Source organism: Schistocerca serialis, chromosome 6, assembly GCF_023864345.2.
Source record: "Schistocerca serialis cubense isolate TAMUIC-IGC-003099 chromosome 6, iqSchSeri2.2, whole genome shotgun sequence".
NCBI classification, from domain to species: Eukaryota; Metazoa; Arthropoda; class Insecta; order Orthoptera; family Acrididae; genus Schistocerca; species Schistocerca serialis.
In genome coordinates, this window is record NC_064643.1 from 173533755 (window position 1) to 173556553 (window position 22799).

General features: G+C 45.2%; 1 protein-coding gene across 1 annotated transcript in view; it reads right to left on the reverse strand.

The window, feature by feature from the left end:
- The window catches only part of LOC126484728 (uncharacterized), a 95172-nt gene that overhangs the window by 66619 nt on the left and 5754 nt on the right, over nt 1–22799 (reverse strand). The gene's annotated exons all lie outside the window — the stretch shown is intronic.

Sequence of the window (22799 nt, forward strand, 5' to 3'; positions counted from 1 at the left end):
GTGGGGTTATGTGAAAGATTCAGTGTTTAAACCTCCTCTACCAAGAAACGTGCCAGAACTGCGAGCTCGCATCAACGATGCTTTCGAACTCATTGATGGGGACATGCTGCGCCGAGTGTGGGGGGAACTTGATTATCGGCTTGATGTCTGCCGAATCACTAAAGGGGCACATATCGAACATTTGTGAATGCCTAAAAAAACTTTTTGAGTTTTTGTGTGTGTGTGCAAAGCATTGTGAAAATATCTCAAATAATAAAGTTATTGTAGAGCTGTGAAATCGCTTCAATCATTTGTAATATCCCTGTATTTGTGCTGCAGGCGCTACGGATTTTGTTAATTGGTTGTCATTCTTGTTTATAAGTTCAAACCATGAGGGCATGCTTGTGTTTATATAATGCAATTATTCGACTGTTACTGTGAATGTAACTTGTTAAGCAACTCACTGAATCACTGAAGTGTGCCACAAGTATTTACGAATTTTGGGTGAGCCGATATGATATCTGCGTACAGGTTTGGTAATTGACACTCTGCTACTGCTTGCAGAGGCTACTGTAGACATATCTCCTAACCGCAGAGCACGAGATTCAAGACTATTCACTCGCGCTTTCATTAACTGCCTGAGACTGGTGCAGTGCATACCAGCCATGCTTCATCAACAGCTTGTAGGCGAAATACAAGACATTATTCAGACGGTAGAACTTAGTCTTCCAGAGAGACATATAATATTTTTCTACGTATCGGTGTTTCACATAGAAGATTATGCCTCCAGTCCCAACCACTAAAATCCTCATTTCCGGCCTCTGCACATTCTAGTCAAATGAGACATCATCTAACCCTTCCCAGGAAGAAATCGTCACGTTTCTTGGCCATTATGGACAAGGGATGCTGCATCTTTAGATATGTTCCTGTGGCTTGGTTGAAACGTGAGCCTACAAAATGAATAGTGACCGCAAAAAGTGAACTGACCCGATAATGAATGGTGCCGCACTCATAAAAGAACGACCTCAGAAGAGCGTGTCAAGAAAGCTGGTACCGATCTCATTCCACTCCTTTGCCTTTTTTAACAAACCATTGGCAGAACGAGGTTGACGCCGAAAGAATTTGGCCACTGTTGCTAAGGATTTTTATTCAAAACCTAAGCATTGGTGAGGTTCGAACCCGAGACGTTTGCAAGTCAACGAATCTAAACTCAGACTGCGGGGATGATGTTGTTGTCGTGGTCTTCAGTCCAGAGACTGGTTTGATACTGCTCTCCATGCTACTCTATCCTGTGCAAGCTTCTTCATCTCCCAGTACCTACTGCAACCGACATACTTGTGAATCTGCTTAGTGTATTCATCCCTTGGTCTCCCTCTACGATTTTTACCCTTCCCGCTTCCCTCCAATATTAAACTGATGATCTCATGATGCCTCAGAACATGTACTACCAACCAATCCCTTCTTCTAGTCACGTTGTGCCACAAATTCCTCTTCTCCACAATTCTACTCAGTACCTCTCCGTTAGTTACGTGATCTATCCATCTAATCTTCAGCATTCTTCTGTAGCACCACATTTCGAAAGCTTCTATTCTCTTCTTGTCGAAACTATTTATCGTAAATGTTTCACTTCCAAACATGGTTGCACTCTATACAAATACTTTCATAAAAGACTTCCTGACACTTAAATCTATTCACGATGTTAACAAACTTCTTTTCTTCAGTAATGCTTTCCATGCCATTGCCAATCTGCATTTTATATCCACTCTACTTCGACCATGATCAGTTATTTCGTTCCCAAATAACAAAACTCCTTTACTGCTTTAAGTGTCTCATTTCCTGACCTAATTCCCTCAGCAACACCTGATTTAATTGGACTGCATTTCACTATCGACGTTTTGCTTTTGTTGATGTTCGTCTTATATCCTCCTTTCAAGACACTGTCCAATACGTTCAACTGCTCTTCGAGGGCCGTTGCTGCCTCTGACAGAATTACAATCTCAACGGCAAACCTCACATTTGTATTTTTTCTCCGTGGATTTTAATTCCCACTCCAAATTTTTGTGTGTAACTGAAATACAACACTAAGTCCGAGAAAATTTGAAAATACTACATGAGCAGTCGCGCGGTGTACTGAGTTACACAAAATTTCCAGTTATACAAATTCATTAGCATCGAGAGTCAGTAGACAGCATACTGAAGTAGTGAGGATACTAATGAAGGAACTGCTAGAGTTTAAAATGATTCCAGCATTGTCAACGTAAAGAATGAAATCTTCGTATATCCATACTTGTAATGGACGATTTGGGACGTCAGCTAGTATATGTTAAAAAATGACGAAATTCCTCCAGCTGTATTAAGGTGTTGGTTTTGTTGGTCACTAGTTTCGATCTTGTTACAACATCATCTTCAGGCCCATAGTTGTTGACAGCAACCGTATATGTATAACACAAGTAGTCAGTTGTGAGATATGCCTATCTCACCACTACTAGTGTTAGACATATACGGTTTCTATTAACAAGTATGTGTGATGTGTGTTGGACCTGGACCTTTCCTGAGACTGTCTTCACTTGCAAGTAGACGACGACGGTGTGAGTTCAAAAGGTTCAAATGGCTCTGAGCACTATGGACTTAACATCTATGGTCATCAGTCCCCTAAAACTCAGAACTACTTAAACCTAACTAACCTAAGGACATCACACAACACCCAGTCATCACGAGGCAGAGAAAATCCGTGACCCCGCCGGGAATCGAACCCGGGAACCCGTGCGTGAGAAGCGAGAACGCTACCGCACGACCACGACTGCGGACGGCGGCGTGAGTTCAAACGTCTCGGAGTACTCGTTTGCCGAGGGCACGCTTATTCGTTTTTCGTTTACCTGACTTGACGTTTGGTATCCTTGTGCGCTCTGTCGTATAAGCGAGCCAAATTGGTCCTTGGTACGACCAGTGAACCAGTGTGTCACACACTGAAATCTACCATGATTTCAGGGCTCTGGTACAGAGTAAACTGCGATCCGTCTGCCTGATCGCTAGATCGTCATATTTTTGCATTTCTTTCGTAGTCGCGATCGATTCATAGGTGCCACCTCCACATCTTACTTCCGTCGCACACATCTCGCCAGCTGCAAGTTACATTACCGCACGAAGCAAACAGAGTAACCTACTGCCACTCTGGCATTGACAGGGCGTACAGATCTCAATCGCCACTTGCTCTCAGCTGCACCTATGTAGAGATAATTCGGTAGATTTGATCAGTCAAAGTCTGCTCAACGACAGATCAATTCAGATCGTGTTATCCACATTTTTAGAGCCAGAGTACTTGACCCACTCCACTAGTTAAACTGTCTCTGCCACCCAGGATCCTTGTCCAGTGCAGTCTTACATCACCTGTCACTTATTTACGGTATTCAATCAAGAGCTTGTTTAGCAGAATGTCTGTTTTGGAAAAATAAATGTTGTTCCTACACTACATTTTGCTTACAGGCCCAATCATTATATAGTCCCACCAGGGTACCCTTTCAACTATAAAACTGCACCCAGTAGACACATAAATAACTACAGAAAAATCAGTGTATGTACACCCACAACGCTTCGCCGAATACATTCTGTAAGTCATTACCGTAACTGGTATTAAAAAAAGCGTTTCCTAAACGCGACTATAAATTAATATAATACATTACTGGCCATTAAAATTGCTACACCACGAAGATGACGTGCTACAGACGCGAAATTTAATCGACAGGAAGAAGATGCTGTGATATGCAAATGATTAGCTTTTCAGAGCGTTCACACAAGGTTGGCGCCGGTAGCGACACCTACAACATGCTGACATGAGGAAAGTTTCCTACCGATTTCTCAAACACAAACAGCAGTTCACCGGCGTTGCCTGGTGAAACATTGTTGTGATGCGTCGTGTAAGGAGGAGAAATGTGTACTATCACGTTTCCGACTTTAATAAACGTCGGATTGTAGCCTATCACGATTGCAGTTTATCGTATCGCGACGCTGATGCTCGCGTTGGTCGAGATCCAATGACTGTTAGCAGAATATGGAATCGGTGGGTTCACGAGGGTAATACGGAACGCTGTGCTGGATCCCAACGGCCTCGTATCTCTATCAGTCGAAATGACAGTCATCTTATCCGCACGGCTGTAACGGATCGTGGAGCCACGTCTCGATCTCTGAGTCAACAGATGGGGACGTTTGCAGGACAACAACCATGTGCACGAACAGTTCGACGACGTTTGCAGCAGCATGGACTATCAGCTCGGAGACCATGGCTGCGGTTACTCTTGACACTGCATCACAGGCAGGAGCGCCTGCGATGGTGTACTCAACGACGAACCTGGGTGCACGAATGGCAAAGTGTCATTTTTTCGGATGAATCCAAGTTCTGTTTACAGCATCACGGTGGTCGCATCCGTGTTTGGTGACATCGCAGTGAACGCAAATTGGAAGCGTGTAGTCGTCATCGCCATATTGGCGTATCACCCGGCGTGATGGTACGGGGTGCCATTGGTTATACGTCTCGGTCACGTCATGTTCGCATTGACGGCAGTTCGAACAGTGGACGTTACATTTCAAATGTGTTACGACCCGTGGCTCTACACTTCACTCGATCCCTGCGAAACCCTACCTTTCAGCAGGATAATGCACGACCACATGTTGCAGGTCCTGTACGGGTCTTTCTGGATACAGTAAATGTTCGGGTGCTGCCGTGGCCAGCACATTCTCCAGATCTCTCACCAATTGAAAACGTCTGGTTACAATACGCCAGTCGCTACTCTTGATGAACTGTGGTATCGTGTTGAAGCTGCATGGGCAGCTGTACCTGTACCGGCCATCCAAGCTCTGACTCAATGCCCAGACCTTTCAAGGCCGTTATTACGGCTAGAGGTGGGTGTTCTGAGTACTGATTTCTCAGGATCTATGCACCCAAATTGCGTGAAAATGTAATCACAAATGGTTCAAATGGCTCGGAGCACTACGGGACTTAACTTCTATGGTCATCAGTACCCTAGAACTTAGAACTACTTAAACCTAACTAACCTAAGGATATCACACAACATCCAGTCATCACGAGGCAGAGAAAATCCCTGACCCAGCCGGGAATCGAATCCGGGAACCCGGGCGTGGGTAGCGAGAACGCTACCGCACGACCACGAGCTGCGGACAATGTAATCACATGTCAGTTCTAGTAGTAATATATAATTGTCCAATGAATACCCGTTTATCATCTGCATTTCTTCTAGGTGTTGCAATTTTAATGGCCAGTAGAGTAGTTACCTCTATATGAGTGTGGGTCCTCTGTTGGTGCCTTGAATGACTAAATATTAAGTTGTTATTAACAACCGTGATTCAACGGAATTTATTATTAATAAATGCAGCCTTGACACTCTCCCTGTACTTCCCACTCAAGTATCCCAGTTGTCAAAGGTGGTGATTAGAAGGGGCGCTTCGACAACAGTGACAATGAATTTGGACACATACTGTATTATGATCATGTGCGAAAATCATAACGTTGACGCGGCGTCCGGAATATTGAAATGGAACTCAGGTAATTGCAAAAACATGTTAAGTTTGGTTAAATATGCAAAAATACGATTTTAGGTGAAAAACTGAAAATTTGTGAAGAGTCAGGGTACTTATATACTGTATCTTGTTAGGTGTGGCCCCTTTAGGAGTCTCAACTTGCATAATATTAAATTGCTATTAACAAATTTCCATAGTCTATGTCTCAAGAGACGTGACTTGAAGTAATTTGATATTAACAAATAAACACAGCCTACAACACATCGCCAAGGCATGGGGTAGGAATAGAAAACACAAGCGTTTTATTAAATCCTCCACATAGCCATCCACTAATGACACAACTGGTATACTGGATGGCTGAAGAGACATTGCTGTGTTCTGACACACTATGTTCCCATAACCTCTTGAATAGTATGCAAGAATTATTACTCTTCTAAATGCATATGTAAATTAATGTAATATTACAAAAGAGTCTGGCATATGATGTACACAGCGCCTAACACATGAAGAAAGTTACTTGAAATTCGAAATCATTTCGCAAAACATATCATGCAGGTTATAAATAATTTCACTTTGGGTATTTTACTCTTGCTGCCCTTTCCAGCGGCTTATTACCAATAGTGTAACGGAACAGCAACACATGTTGTGGGAAAAATGTATTTTAACCATCAGTTGTTCTTATTTGACATCTAATATCTACCAGTTTTGTCCGTCGAACATCTTCACAGGACATAAGGCAAAAACAGATCAGATGAATACATAAATCATTTTCTTTTCTGGCTAAAAGAAAATTTAGAGTGTCATAGGAATAAGAAAGGAACATACCATTCTCCATAACAGTCTAATGAAGATGTCACTCATATTTATGGCCATGTACGTAGGGGCCACAGAAGAAAAGTGTTTTCTTAGGATAGTCTGCATAGAGATATTGATTCGCTGTTGCTTGGAGATGTCTAAAGCTGTGGTCTGTGGAAACACTTTCCCTACTGTATCACTGCGCGGTAGGACAAACTACGTCAGATAATGCTGTCAGTCTGATATAGAGGTGGTGAAATGTTGTGAACGGTTTTAATATTTAATAATTAGCGTATTGTGACAAACACAGTCATTTTGCAATGATAAGAACACATGGAAGTTTTGGCAGGAGGCAGTGCTGCACATAGCAAAACTGTATTGTAAATAGAGTACTGACAGATGTAAACAATGTGGAACCTTTGTGACATGTTTGATTTAATTGATATGATGAAGTGTTGGGTATTCATTGTAAGAAAACTGAATTTCAGTTCCTAGGATACGTTTATATCCCTCGTAAGTCTGTTTTTCTTTTTTTATGTTAACTTTGCCCTCGTGAATATCGTATGCGAGACCTTCCAAGAGAACGAAGGGATTGAAATCGAAGGAAAGAGACTGGCATACTTAGCCTATGCAGATGACATCTGTTTACTCTCTAGGTCGGAAGAGGAGTTGGAGCAAATGACCAAAGCACTAAAGGAGGCTGCCAGCAAATTTGGGCTAAACATAAAAGAAGCCAAGAAAGAGTACCTCTTTATGACGCGTGGTCATTGTCAGACTGCTGGTCATTACAATCACTGCAGGTTGGGGACCAGTCCTACATGAATTCAAATACCTAGGGGCACTTTTCACTGACGACTCTTCATGTGAAGCAGAGATCAATGTCAGAATACAAACAGGAAACCGATCTTACCACAGCCTAGCACAACTGTCTCGGTCCAGATATCTCTCCCCACAGCTCAAGATTCGACTGTACAAAACCCTGATCCAGCCTGTTGTTCTATATGGCTGTGAGACGTGGAGTATCTGGAAACAGGACTTCCATAAGCTCCTTGTTTTTGAGAGAAAAGTCCTTCGGAAGATCTTAGGTCCGGTTCTGGATGCAGATACAGGGGAATGGAGGATCAGATACAACCAAGAGCTTGAGGAACTATACCAGCAGCCCAACATAGCAGGAAATGTCAAAGACAAACGAATGCAGTGTGCCGGCCATGTTGCCCGGATGGAGGATCACAGATGGCCTCGGAAGCTCCTACAGGAAAGAGACCGCCAGGGAGACCCAAGAAGCGTTGGAGGGATGTGTCAATAGATGTGGACGAATGGCGGATAACAGCAATGGACAGTGTACAGTGGAGGAGGAAACTTGTAGATGCGTGCGGTCCACTGGGCCTGATCACGTAGTGGTAGTAGTAGTAGTAGTAGCAGTAGAAGTATGTTAATGGCACATTTGTTAATGGCGGGAGGAAGAACCAAACAGCAGACTGGTAGGTGTTGTAGAGTAACTTTGTTAACACAGTCTCCAGCATACAGGACCAACCGTCTTACTAGTATTGCCGATTGAATCAAGACTGATTTAAGTCATGATATTGGGAAATATGTTTATTTGCAGTTATGCACTATCAACAGCAGTTGTCAACAGCTCTACCTTTCCTGAGGATTTTGCCGCTGGTACAGACTACTGCCATCAACAAAAATAGCTTTCCCTGGTGCTAGGCATTCTGACCCTATCGCTACACAAAAATACATTCTAAGCATGAGAAGATGTATGACTGAATGGTGAACTAGATGTTACTGCTTTTTTGCAAAGCTTGCATTATGTGGCTGTCGTTTATCTTGCCAGATAGTCCATAATTCCTGTGCGGTGTCAAAATTGTCGAAAATATGCTGCAAATAGATTCGGGGTTTATTAATCATTTAGCGCTTTATGTAAGGGTTGATTTAAAGTTGTTGTTGGAGGGAGTTGCTGCAGCATCTATGCAACATAGCGTGACTTTGCTGTGGGTGTAGCCAACGGATCAGTGTGGAATTCATGTTTTTCCGAAACGTCTGCGGTAAATGCAGAGATATGCACTACAGTGACGTTATTACCAATTGCGTCCAAACAGACCAATGTGCTCGCTGCCAAAGGGGAAACATCGGCATATATCCAGTTGAGAATGAAGAATTTGTATGCGGCAGCGTGTCTTTCGCAAACCATCTTGTAGGAACGGTGCGCCGAGCTTCGCGATTCGATAGACAACGGTCCGCAGCTCGTGGTCGTGCGGTAGCGTTCTCGCTTCCCACGCCAGGGTTCCCAGGTTCGATTCCCGGCGGGGTCAGGGATATTCTCTGCCTCGTGATGACTGGGTGTTGTGTGCTGTCCTTAGGTTAGTGAGGTTTAAGTAGTTCTAAGTTCTAGGGGACTGATGACCACAGCTGTTAAGTCCCATAGTGCTCAGAGTCATTTGAACCATTTTTTGCAAAGTGTTGTTAGTGGCAGGAGGAAGTACCAAACAGCTGACTGATAGGTGTTGTAGACTAAATTTGTTAAAAAATGTGTGTGAAATCTTATGGGACTTAACTGCTGAGGTGATCAGTCCCTAAGCTTACACACTACTTAACCTAAATTATCCTAAGGACAAACACACACACCCATGCCCGAGGGAGGACTCGAACCTCCGCCGGGACCAGCCGCACAGTCCATGAGTGCAGCGCCCGAGACCGCTCGGCTAATCCCGCGCTGTGACGAATTTTGTTAAAACAGTCTTCAATATACAGATACAACCATCTTACTGGGGTTGCCGACTGAACCAAGACTCCCCATGCCATTATCACGCCTTCGGTTTCTTAAAAGGGGCGACGTGGAGCATGCAGTTCTTGACGTCTTCACATAGCAGCTCACCATGTTTTACCAAATGGGTATCTTCAACCTACTGCGTCAGTGGGATGATCGCCTCAATTGCTCACAGAGATACTGTTGGATTGGCACAACGAGTGTGGTCTGTACAGCTTTCGAGAAGTAACTTTTAGATCGCCACTTACATATACCCACACCAATCTGCGATATAACCATTAGTTTATAACATTATATGTCGCTAAATTTCTTCCCTAGGCAGTGGCTGCAGCATTGGAGATCCTGTGTATGATGGTTTGCAAACTGTCGGAAGGATTATGCTGCAGTCAGTGTATTACTTCCTTTGACTTATGTAGATGACGCTTAGGATGTCATGGACATAGAGGATACTAGAAATTAAATTGTTACATGCTCCAAATAGTGTTCAGTGCTCGTTAGAGGTCGTGAGATAACCGGAAACGCTTCTTTTGTGACGCAGGTGATTGTTGGAAAGAGCTCTGAAACTACGTACACCGAAAGTACACAATTAAAAGAAAACAGCCTTCAAGCTAAATGATGATTGGAAAAAGTACATCGAATATTACTATGTTGCAACCAGTGAACTGCCAACGAAAGTAGATACTGGTGAAGATAGAGAAGTGACAGTTGTTAGTAATAAGACCGACCAATGTGGAATCGAAACCAGTACTTTCTAATCAATACTTAGCACTGCAGTATGTGATGCCATGACTGGGAGGAATGTACTGACTAAAACAGGACAGCAGAACTAATGCAGAACTGTCCTACGGCTTTTATGGAATGTCAGTCATGGTATTGGAATGTGAATATTGTCTCTGTTTCCAAATCATCCGTTAAGAGGTGTTTAATGACGAGCGAGTAACACGCAGAAGCAACTTATCCACTTCGCCAACCTACTAAACACTGAAGACTTCAGCTGGATCTATACAACGGAGGAAAATACCTGGCTCTCCCACCAAGAAAACCCTGCATAACACAAGGTTTATAATTCATTTCGTACAGCCATATATCAGTACAGTTTTACAATCCCCACTTGGGTAACGTTATACTGCAGCCAGTAGTTTATTATGATTTACATGAGTACTCACTTAAGATTATAATTCTGGATTGCCGTATACCTCCAAGTTGTTCACGTAATCATGTCAGAATAGTTTTACAATTCCCGTTTTCATAAAACTGTACTGTAGCTAGCAGTTTATCATATTTTAGACGAGAACTCGCTTAAGAGTTAAATCTTGACTGCTTTATACTTATAAATCGTGACTTGATCATGACTTTAGGTTATGTCTCCTAAAATCAGAAGGCATACTGACACCACTGAATAAATCATGTTGCGTGATTTTTTGGTTCACGATATTCCCTCCCCGGTGTGTCAGAGCCTTTGCAGCGTTAAAGATACAATCACGGCAAATGAGAAACAGGAAGGAGGATAGGATTCGAGAATAATCTTGGTGTCCAGAAATTTCCCGCAGATCATTTGATTATAGTAGAGAGAAATCGTAGTAAACTCGAAGAGGAGCATAGTTACAAACCAAAACAGTTAATCTGTAGCTACAAAGTGCGTTCTTAATACAAACACGTAACAGTGTGTGTTACTGTCCCAGTAATTGTGATAAGCTCCTGGAAACGGTAGCAATGGTGAAATACCTAAAGTGGAATTATTTATCAACTCCTCTACGTGTTTTGGGAAATGGTTTCGAGTTTCGTGCACGTTCATTTCAATGTGCTAGACGCTGTCTACGCTTATGCCAGAGTCTTTGTAATACACTACCGGCCATTAAAATTGCTACACCAAGAAGAAATGCAGATGATAAACGGGTATTCATTAGACCCATATATTATACTAGAACTGACATGTGATTACATTTTCACGCAATTTGGGTGCATAGATCCTGAGAAATAAGTGCCACACAACTTCCTCTGGCCGTAATAACGGCCTTGATACGCCTGTGCATTGAGCCAAACAGAGCTTGGATGGCGTGTGCAGGTACAGCTGCCCATGCAGTTTCAACACGATACCACAGTTCATCAAGAGTAGTGACTGGCGTATTGTGTCGAGCCAGTTGCTCGGCCACCATTGACCAGACGTTTTCAATTGGTGAGAGATCTGCAGCATGTGCTGGCCAGGGCAGCAGTCGAACATTTTCTGTATCCAGAAAGGCCCGTACAGGACCTGCAACATGTCGTCGTGCATTATCCTGCTGAAATGTAGGGTCTCGCAGGGATCGAATGAAGGGTAGAGCCACGGGTCGTAACACATCTGAAATGTAACGTCCACTGTCCGAAGTGCCGTCAATGCGTACAAGAGGTGACCGAGACGTATAACCAATGGCATCCCATACCATCACGCCGGGTGATACGCCAGTATGGCGATGACGAATACACGCTTCCAATGTGCGTTCACCGCGATGTCACCAAACACGGATGTGACCATCATGATGCTGTAAACAGAACTTGGATTCATCCGAAAAAATGACACTTTGCCATTCGTGCACCCAGGTTCGTCGTTGAGTACACCATCGCAGGCGCTCTTGTCTATGATGCAGAGTCAAGAGTAACCGCAGCCATGGTCTCCGAGCTTATAGTCCATGCTGCTGCAAACGTCGTAGAACTGTTCGTGCAGATGGTTTTATCCTGCAAACGTCCCCATCTGTTGACTCAGAGATCGAGACGTGGCTCCACGATCCGTTACAGCCGTGCGGATAACATGCCTGTCATGTCGACTGATAGAGATACGAGGCCGTTGGGAACCAGCACAGCGTTCCGTATTACCCTCCTAAATCCACCGATTCCATATTCTGCTAACAGTCGTTGGATCTCGACCAACGCGAGCAGCAATGTCACGATACGATAAACTGCAATCGCGATAGGCTACAATCCGACCTTTATCAAAGTCGGGAACGTGATGGTACGCATTTCTCCTCCTTACACGACGCATCACGACAATGTTTCACCAGGCAACGCCGGTGAACTGCTGTTTGTGTATGAGAAATCGGTAGGAAACTTTCCTGATGTCAGCATGTTGTAGGTGTCGCTACCGGCGCCAACCTTGTGTGAACGCTCTGAACAGCTAATCATTTGCATATCACAGCATCTTCTTCCTGTCGATTAAATTTCGCGTCTGTAGCACGTCATCTCCGTGGTGTAGCAATTTTATTGGCCAGTAATGTATTATATTAATTTATAGTCGCGTTTAGGAAAAGCTTTTTTTAATACCAGTTACAGTAATGAATTACAGAATGTATTCGGCGAAGCGTTGTGGGTGTACATACACTGATTTTTCTGTAGTTATTCATGTGTCTACTGGGTGCAATTTTATAGTTGAAAGGGTACCCTGGAGGGACTACATAATGATTGGGCCTGTAGGCAATATGTAGTGTAGGAACAACATTTATTTTTCCAAAACAGACATTCTGCTAAACAAGTTCTTGATTGAATACCATAAATAACTGACAGGTGATGTAAGACTGCACTGGACAGGGATCCTGGGTGGCAGAGGCAGTTTAACTAGTTGAGTGGGTCAAGTACTCTGGCTCTAAACATGTGGATAACACGATCTGAATTGATCTGTCGCTGAGCAGAATTTGACTGATCAAATCTACTGAATTATCTCTACATAGGTGCAGCTGAGGGCAAGTGGCGATTGAGATCTGTACGCCCTGTCAATGCCAGAGCGGCAGTAGGCTACCCTGTTTGCTTCGTGCGGTAATGTAACTTGCAGCTGGCGAGATGTGTGCGACGGAAGTAAGATGTGGAGGTGGCACCTGTGAATCGATCGCGACTACGAAAGAAATGCAAAAATATGACGATCTAGCGATCAGGCAGACGGATCGCAGTTTACTCTGTACCAGAGCCCTGAAATCATGATAGATTTCAGTGTGTGACACACTGGTTCACTGGTCGTACCAAGGACCAATTTGGCTGGCTTATACGACAGAGCGCAAAGGATACCAAACGTCAAGTCAGGTAAACGAATAACGAATAAGTGTGCCCTCGGCAGACGAGTAGTCCGAGACGTTTGAACTCACACCGCCGTCCGCAGTCGTGGTCGTGCGGTAGCGTTCTCGCTTCCCACGCCCGGGTTCCCGGGTTCGATTACCGGCGGGGTCACGGATTTTCTCTGCCTCGTGATGACTGGGTGTTGTGTGATGTCCTTAGGTTAGTTAGGTTTTATTAGTTCTAAGTTCTAGGGGACTGATGACCATAGATGTTAAGTCCCATAGTGCTCAGAGCCATTTGAACCATTTGAACTCACACCGCCGTCGTCTAACTACTTGCAAGTGAAGTCAGTCTCAGAAAAGGTTAGGTCCAACACACATCACACATACTTGTTGATAGAAACCGTATATGTCTAACACTAGTAGTGCTGCGATAGGCCTATCTCACAACTGACTACTTGTGTTCGACACATACGGTTGCTGTCAACAATTATGGGCCTGAAGATGATGTTGTAACAAAATCGAAACTAGTCACCAATAAAACCAACACCTTAATACAGCTGGAGGAATTTCATCATTTTTTAACATATACTAGCTGACGTCCCAAATCGTCCATTTCAATCATGGATATACGAAGATTTCATTCTTTACGTTGACAATGCTGGAATCATTTTAAACTCTAGCAGTTCCTTCATTAGTATCCTCACTACTTCAGTATGCTGTCTACTGATTCTCGATGCTAATGAATTTGTATAACTGGAAATTTTGTGTAACTCAGTACACCGCGCGACTGCTCATGTAGTATTTTCAAATTTACTCGGACATAGTGTTGTATTTCAGTTACACACAAAAATTTGGAGTAGGAATTAAAATCCACGGAGAAAAAATACAAATGTGAGGTTTGCCGATGAGATTGTAATTCTGTCAGAGGCAGCAACGGCCCTCGAAGAGCAGTTGAACGGATTGGACAGTGTCTTGAAAGGAGGATATAAGACGAACATCAACAAAAGCAAAACGACGATAATGAAATGTACTCCAATTAAATCAGGTGTTGCTGAGGGAATTAGGTCAGGAAATGAGACACTTAAAGCAGTAAAGGAGTTTTGTTATTTGGGAACGAAATAACTGATCGTGGTCGAAGTAGAGTGGATGTAAAATGTAGATTGGCAATGGCATGGAAAGCATTACTGAAGAAAAGAAGTTTGTTAACATCGAGAATAGATTGAAGTGTCAGGAAGTCTTTTATGAAAGTATTTGTATAGAGTGCAACCATGTTTGGAAGTGAAACATTTACGATAAATAGTTTCGACAAGAAGAGAATAGAAGCTTTCGAAATGTGGTGCTACAGAAGAATGCTGTAGATTAGATGGGTAGATCACGTAACTAACGGGTAGGTACTGAGTAGAATTGTGGAGTAGAGGGGTTTGTGGCACAACGTGACTAGAAGAAGGGATCGTTTGGTAGTACATGTTCTGAGGCGTCATGGGATCACCAGTTTAATATTGGAGGGAAGCGGGAAGGGTAAAAATCGTAGAGGGAGACCAAGGGATGAATACACTAAGCTGATTCACAAGTATGTTGGTTGCAGTAGGTACTGGGAGATGAAGAAGCTTGCACAGGATAGAGTAGCATGGAGAGCAGCATCAAACCAGTCTCTGGACTGAAGACCACGACAACAACATCATTCCCGCAGTCTGGGTTTAGATTCGTTGACTTGCAAACGTCTCGGGTTCGAACCTCACCAATGCTTAGGTTTTGAATAAAAATCCTTAGCAACTGTGGCCAAATTCTTTCGGCGTCATCCTCGTTCTGCCAACGGTTTGTTAAAAAAGGCAAAAGAGTGGAATGAGATCGGTACCAGCTTTCTTGACACGCTCTTCTGAGGTCGTTCTTTTATGAGTGCGGCACTATTCATTATCGAATTAACTGTAGTTGTTAAGTCACCAATACATTACCATAACGCGATACATCATAGTAAAAATGGTTCAAATGGCTCTGAGCATTATGGGACTCAACTTCTATGGTCATTAGTCTAATAGAACTTAGAACTAGTTAAACGTAACTAACCTAAGGACATCACACACATCCATGCCCGAGGCAGGATTCGAACCTGCGACCGGAGCGGTCTCGCGGTTCCAGACTGCAGCGCCTAGAACCCACGGCCATACATCACAGTGAAATATATGTGTCTACATAGATACTGTACGTCTTGCACAGAGCTACAAAATACTCTCATAGCGGTAGAATAGACCAGTAACTGAAAGCATCCTCGCGAAAAGGTCTTGATCTCTTCTCCGTGAACTTTAATTCCTACTCCTAATTTTTCTTTGGGTTCCTGTACTGCTTGCTCAATATACAGACTGAATAACATCGGCGATAGGTTACAACCCTGTCTCACTCCCATCACAAACACTGATTATTTTTTATGCTCCAAGATTCATATAACTGCCGTCTGGTTCTGTACAAGTTATAAAAAAAATGTTTTGCTCCGTGGATTTTACACCTGCTACCTTCAGAATTCAAAAGAGAGTATTCCTCTCTTATATTGTCAGAAGCCTTCTCTAAGCATAAAAATGCTTTAAACGAAGGACCGAGCGAGGTGGCGCAGTGGTTAGCACACTGGACTTGCATTCGGGAGGACGACGGTTCAATCCCGCGTACGGCCATCCTGATTTAGGTTTTCCGTGATTTCCCTAAATCGTTTCAGGCAAATGCCGGGATGGTTCCTCTGAAAGGGCACGGCCGATTTCCTTCCCCATCCTTCCCTAACCCGAGCTTGTGCTCCGTCTCTAATGACCTCGTTGTCGACGGGACGTTAAAAAAAACACTAACCTAACTAAGCTTTAAACGAAGGTTTGCCTTTCCTTAACCTATCTTCCAAAATAAACGTAGCGTAAGGATTGCCTCGCGTGTTCCTACATTTCTCTGGAAAGCAAATCTTCCCCGAGACGGGCTTATACCATTTTTCCAATCGTCTGTAAAGAATTTGTTATAGTATTCTGCAACCACAACTTATTAAACTGACAGTTCGCTAATTTTCACATCTGTCAGCGACTGTTCTCCTTTTAACTGGAATGATTAAGTCTGAGGGTATTCCACCTGCCTCATACATCTTCCACACTATGTGGAAGAGTTTCATCATGGCTAGCTCCCATAAGGCTGTCAGTAGTTCCGACAGAATTTCGTCTACTCCATGGGTCTTATCCTACTTGGTTGTTGCAGTGCTCTGTCAATTTCTTCTCTCGATAACATAGGCTACCTCTTATCTCTTCTTGATCTAAGTTGTCTTGCATTTCTATAATATTGCCTTCAAATTTATCCCCGTTGTATAGAACCCTTATATGCTACTTCCACCTTTCAGGTTTCCCTTCTTTGCTTAGTACTGGTTTTCCATCTGAGCTCTTGATATTCACAAAGCTCAAACTTCCTGGTAGATTACAACTGTGTGCCGGACCGAGACTCGAACTCGGGGAGAGCTTCTGTGAAGTTTGGAAAGTAGGAGACGAGGTACTTGCAGAAGTAAAGCTGTGAGGACGGGGCGTGAGTCCTGCTTGGGTGGCTCAGATGGTAGAACACTTGTCCGCGATAGGCAAAGGTCCCGAGTTAGAGTCTCGGTTCGGCACACAGTTTTAATCTGCCAGGAAGTTTGGTATCAGCGCACATTCCGCCGGTAGAGTGAAAATCTCATTCTGGAAACATTCCCCAGGCTGTGGCTGAGTCACGTCTCCGCAACTTCCTTTGTTCCAGGAGTGCTAATAGTGCAAAGCTCGCAGGAGAACTTCTGTGAAGTTTGGAAGGTAGAAGACGAGGTACTGGCGGAAGTAAAGGTGTGAGGACGGGGTGTGAGTCGTGCTTGGCTAGCTCAGTTGGCCAGTCGGCTCTCAGCCTTCTTGTGAAGTGGACGCGCGTGGGGCTCTGTGCGGCGCTCCGCAAGCGGGCCGAGTTACCTCGCGCGGGTAGGGGCATTACAGTGTAAACAGATCACCTAGAATGACGATGGTACTTTCTTATAGAAAGGCCAAGATTAAAGTGACGTTCAATCCCCAGTACGCACGACCTAAGGCATACGAAGTAGAACGTTTCCTGCGTGAAGTAATGCACGTATACCCACAGGAACTTATTGGTGTACATCTTTCGATCATCAGTTTATCTGAAACTTGTAGATGAAGCAGCTTGCGAACGACTTCTTCGACGTTCCACCGATGGATATGGTTTCCACCACTCAGACGGCAACGTGGGTGTAGTGATTGTCGACCATGCAGGACTCGGCGTTCGGAACATACGAATCTTCGCACTGCCTTTTGAAGTACCGGCCACGCGTGACGTGAACGCGCTGCGGCCTTACGAGGAAGTACTGACAAGGGAACATCCCCATCGCACCCCCCTCAGATTTAGTTATAAGTTGGCACAGTGGATAGGCCCTGAAAAACTGAACACAGATCAATCGAGAAAACAGGAAAAAGTTGTGTGGAACCACGAAAAAAGTTAGTGAAATATAGAAACTGAGTAGTCCATCTGAAGATAAGTAACATCAAAGAAAATGTGAGCTCAGGAGCGCCGTGGTCCCGTGGTTAGCGTGAGTAGCTGCGGAATGAAAGGTCCTGAGTTCAAGTATTCCCTCGACTGAAAATTTTATTTTCGCAAAGTTATGATCTGTCCGTTCGTTCATTGACGTCTCCGTTCGCTGCAATAAGTTTAGTGCCTGCGTTTTGCGACCGCACCGCAAAAGAGTGCGATTAGTAGACGAAAGGACGTGCCTCTCCAATGGGAACAGAAAACATTTGATCGCAAGGTCATAGGTCAACCGATTCCTCCACGGGAAACACGTCTGATATATTCTATACGACACTGGTGACGGCATGTGCGTCACATGACAGGAATATGTTGTCGACCCACCTAACTTGTACACTTAGCGAATAGGTAAAAAGATTCTTCTACCTTGCCCGATTTAGGTTTTCTTGTGGATGTGATAATCACTCCCAAAAAAGTGATGAAAACATAAGGGTTTGTCACATAAACTGAAAATAAAGAATTAAACTTTTCACTCGAGGGAAGACTTGAACCTTGGACCTCTCATTTCGTAGCTGCTCTCGCTAACCACGGGACCACGGTGCTCCTTGACTGCCACTGCCCTTGATATTGCCTATCTTCCCATGGACTACTCAGTTTGTATATTTTACTAATTTTTTTCATAGTTCCACACTTCTTCCTGTTTTCTCGATTGATCTGTGTTCAGTTTTTCAAGGCCTATCCACTGTGCCAACTTATAACTAAATCTGAGGGGGGTGCGATGGGGAGGTTCCCTTGTGAGTCACGTGGAAGAAAAGTGGCATACGTTCGAGACGTATCCTGTACTGAATGGAGTGCGTCAGCTGCGAATTGAACTGCGTAAACACATCCCATCGTACGTGACCACTGGTGGCTGTCGAGAAAATCGTCATTTATGACGGTCAACCGCGGGTTGTTTAGGGTGCGGGCAGGAAGGGCTTGTACGCTCTGAATGCCTGCAGCGGCGCCTCGTCCAGATACCACGTCCAGACACGGCGCCTACGTCGCCACCGACAACGCTGCCTATTACATACGTTGAGGCAGCGAGGAACGTGTTGGCACGGACGTTGTTCCGTTCCAGTTGCCGACCCACGCGGGCCCGGTTCCTGCGCCCACGACGACGAAGCCTCAATCGGAACCGTCGCCGTGCTCGACAGCAGCGTCCACGTCTGCACCCCAGCCGTGTGAGGAAGGAGAATACCTAATTATCGATTCGACCACTGACACGGAGATGCAGGAGGTGCCTTCTGTTTGCCGTGATCCACAGGACGCGGACACGCGTTCCCGCAAGCAGAAGTCGCCCAAGCGACGAAAGAAGAGGAGGCTGTCTGCAGGAAATGATTCTAGAGATGGTGACACGTTGCAGGAGGATGAGGAAAATCCAACTGCGGCCAGGGCTGTGGACCTCACACCAACGGTTCCTGGTTCGCTGCTGGCGACGTCCGCCCAAGGACAAAGACAAGATGACGATGCTCATCTCACCGACGAGCCCCCTGGCGATTCTGCCCCTAAGACATCGGAAGAACGTCATGCGTCGCCTAACATGCCACACCTCCAGCTTGGTGACTGGGCGTCCGAGATGGAGATGGAAAGAATGATATCAGACTCGAGCGACAACCAGATGCCCGCGGCCGGCGGATCGTCGTACGGACATCATGTCGCAACCGATATAAAGGGTGAGTCACCTAACGTTACCGCTGGATATATTTCGTAAACCACATCAAATACTGACGAACCGATTCCACAGACCGAACGTGAGGAGAGGGGTTAGTGTAATCGGTTAATACAAACCATAAAAAATGCACGGAAGTATGTTTTTTAACACAAACCTACGTTTTTTTAAATGGAACCACGTTAGTTTTGTTAGCACATCTGAACATATAAACAAATACGTCATCAGTGCCGTTTGTTGCATTGTAAAATGTTAATTACATCCGGAGATATTGTAACCTTAAGTTGACGCTTGAGTACCACTCCTCCGCTGTTCGATCGTGTGTATCGGAGAGCACCGAATTACGTAGGGATCCAAAGGTCACCGCTTTCACCCGTTTCATGTGTCGCTACATCAGCAATTACATGGTGATGACTTTAATCATCGAGTGCAATTCTGTCAATGGGCATTAACAGAGAATGCGTTGGAGTTCTACCTGTTTACCGATGAAGCGGGTTTCACAAACCACGGGGCAGTGAATCTACGGAACATGCATTACTGGTCCGTGGACAATTCTCGCTGGCTCAGATAGGTAGAGCGACAGCGACCGTGGACTGTAAATCTATGGTGCGGAATCATTGGCGACCACCTCATTAGTCCTCACTTCATTGCAGGGGCCCAAGCAGCTGCAACATACATCGCGTTTCTACAGAATGATCTGCCAACGTTGCTCGAAAATGTCCCACTGGAAGCGCGTCGACGTATGTGGTATCAGCATGATGGTGCACCTGCACATTCCGCAATTAACACTAGGGTGACCCTTGACAGGATGTTCGACGGGCGTTTCATAGGACGTGGAGGACGCATAAATTGGCCAACCCGTTCTCCTGATCTTACACCTCTGGACTTCTTTCTGTGGGGTACGTTAAAGGAGAATGTGTACCGTGATGTGCCTACAACCCCAGAGGATATGAAACAACGTATTGTGGCAGCCTGCGGCAACATTACACCAGATGTACTGCGGCGTGTACGACATTCATTACGCCAGAGATTGCAGTTGTGTGCAGCAAATGATGGCCACCACATTGAACAGCTATTGGCTTGACATGTCGGGACACACTCTATTCCACACCGTACTTGAAAACGGAAACCACGTGTGTACGTGTACCTCAGCCCTCATGGTAATGTACATGTGCGTCAGTGAAAAAGACCAATAAAAAGGTGTTAGCATGTGGACGTAATATGCTGTTCCAGTCTCTTCTGTACCCAAGGTCATCACAGTTCCCTTTGGATCCCTACGTAATTCGGTGCTCTCCAAGACACACGATCGAACAGCGGAGGAGTGGTACTCAAGCGTCAACTTTAGGTTACAATATCTCCGGATGTAATTAACATTTTACAATGCAACAAAAGCCACTGATGACGTATTTGTTTATATGTTCAGATGTGCTAACAAAACTAACGGGGTTCCATTTAAAAAAGCGTAGGTTTGTGTTAAAAACCATACTTCTGTGCATTTTTTTATGATTTGTATTAACCAATTATACTAGCCCCTCTCCTCACGTTCGGTCTGTGGAATCGATTCGTCAGTATTTGATGTGGTTTACGAAATATGTCCAGCGGTAATGTTAGGTGACTCACCCTGTATACGGTGCAGATGACAGGGAAAGTCTGGCAGACTATGTGGCGCATACAGGCTTAAAAGACTGCAGGATACGTCATCGTACTATCAAATGACCCAGGTTTATCTGGTAGGTACACTCAATGCCAACGGCATTAGCACCACAATCAAAACTCAATTGCTAAAGGACATGATTCGAGCGGCGGACATTGATATAGTGTTTCTTCAAAACGGTACTGCCTGATCTGCGTTTGGATGTTTATGGATATGCGTCATACATCAACCCAACTTCCGACGGTGGTGGTGGTACGGCTATACTAATACGCGATGGCATCGAACCAACAGTTTTTGCCATCAGTGAAAGTCATTGCGCTCACCATAGGCGCTGTCCGCCTTGTGAATCTGTATGCCCCGTCTGGTACTGCGAAGTGTCGAGAGCGAACACTCTATTACTCCACTGACGTAGCTCCATTGTTTCAAGGCGCTACAGAGCACCTGTTGGTGGGCGGGGACTTTAACGTCTGACGCCCTGAAGATCAGATACCTCACCATGTCCCATGTCCAACCCTTCATGCTATGGTCAGAGATATCGCTTTGCATGATACATCGACGCTAATCCACGGCGACCGACGCGGATATACACATTTCACCAGCCACTCGGCCAGCAGGTTGGACAGGATTTATGTCTCCCGAGGTCTTAGGACAGCAACTGTCGGTGCTGAGCTGTGGCCCACTCCATTCACAGATCATCAGGCCTTCATGTGCACCGTGACGCTGCCACGACAACAGACGATCCGTAGTAGAGGACCTTGGACTCGTAACGTTAACATTCTCCGGGAAGAGGCTTGCCGTGCAGCCGTCACTGATACCTGGCACAAATGTGAGCGAAGGCGTCATACCTATGATTCCACGACAAGATGGAGGACATACAGCGCAAAACCAGCTCTCCGTCGCACGCTCGTGGCATACGGACGAGACAGGGCGCTTTGGCTCCGATCCACCTCTGAGTTTTACTACACGGTCTTGCGGGAACTAGCGACGCAACCACCTTCGCCAGAGCGCCAAATGGCCGTCCACCGGACACAGGCACGGCTTCTGCACATCACGTCTGACCGATTGGACGGCACGCGGGTTCAATGGAGACTGCAAGATTCCATACCAGAGGAACGTGCCTCTCTTTATCACATCGTCAGAGACCGGAGACTCCGTAAGAGACGACTCATCCCGGCAGTTATGTCTGCGGATGGGCAACGCTCGGAGACACACGCCACTATATCCCATGACCTCACAGATTATTACCGCACTCTCTATGTAGCAGATCAACGGCGTGACAATGACACTGAGGAAGTCCTGCACGACTTGTCACCTTCAGGTAGGGCGGAAGGCGACGCCACATTCTTGGAGGCCGTCACGTGGGAAGAAATGCACATGGCCCTATCGCGGGGTGCGAGAAACAAATCACCTGGACCTGATGGTCTTCCGCTTGAATTTTATAGCACCTTTTCTGACCTCCTGGGGGAACTTTGGCGGCAGATGTGCTGCGAACTCCTGGATCCGGACTTCCGCGTCCCCCGCCCCCCTCCCCGGAATTTTTGGAGGGCATGATCATCCCAGTGCCAAAACCAAACGGGGGGGGGGGGGGGGTGCAGACTGCAAGACTTCTGGCCGTTGACGTTATTGAATTCAGATTACAAGCTGTACGCCTGCATTCTTAGTGCTCGCCTCATCTCTATTGTCAAATATGCCATTCATGCCGACGAAACATGTCTAGGACGTGGCAGTAATATACTCACGGCGTTAAGCTCTTATAGAGATGTGGTGGCGCTCATGTTGTCACGCCACTTACAAGGGAACCTCCCCATCGCACCCGCCTCAGATTTAGTTATA